This window comes from Tiliqua scincoides, chromosome 4, assembly GCF_035046505.1.
Source record: "Tiliqua scincoides isolate rTilSci1 chromosome 4, rTilSci1.hap2, whole genome shotgun sequence".
Taxonomy (NCBI): Eukaryota; Metazoa; Chordata; class Lepidosauria; order Squamata; family Scincidae; genus Tiliqua; species Tiliqua scincoides.
In genome coordinates this window covers 43192296-43193057 of record NC_089824.1, presented here as the reverse complement: position 1 = coordinate 43193057, position 762 = coordinate 43192296, and positions in this window count along the sequence as shown.

Sequence of the window (762 nt, the reverse complement as noted above, 5' to 3'; positions counted from 1 at the left end):
TTGGTAACATGGGCAGAAGGCAACAATTCTATACCCACTTTTCTAGGAGTCAGTCCCATTGGACACATTGGGACTCAATTCTAAGTAGACATGCATAGGATTGGGCTGTAAGTTTTATAGTGTACCAAGGCAAAATAGAATCTGAAGAGAAAACTCTTCCACTTCAAAATTCTTACTGGACTTATGGTCAGGGTCTAGACTAATTAGAGACCCGGTTAGGCATTAGGTTCTAGTACTTCAGGATAGCCCCCTAACCATGACCTACACACCCTGTCCAGTTGCTACTGCCACCATCACCATCAGTGGGTGGCCCCTAGAAGGCATGGGTCCCAATCCTCACCATCAGTGAGAAAGAGAGCACTTGTGCAGGCAAGCAAGAAGCAAGTCATTGCTTCTGCCCTCTTGTTCACCCTGTCCTATTGGGTGGCATGGTAGAAAAAATTGGTTCTCTTGGGCTGCATCATAAGAAATAGCCACCTGTATGCCCTCTGGGTATGCATTGGTTGCATTTCGGCCTGCTGAAGGAAATGGAGAAGAATGGGGGACCATGAAGGACATGTTGCTGACCCCCCCCCCCAACCTGAACCTCATCTGGGATTTCATGCTCCAGAAGGATGATAGAATAGCTACTTTAGCTAATTATGTGGGAGTAGGAACAGAAAATTTCAGTTCTGGAGTGCCACCTCTTGAGACTACAACAATACCTTGCACTTTCATCTGGTTAAAGACCACAGCATGGATAAAAGTAAAAAATGGATAAAT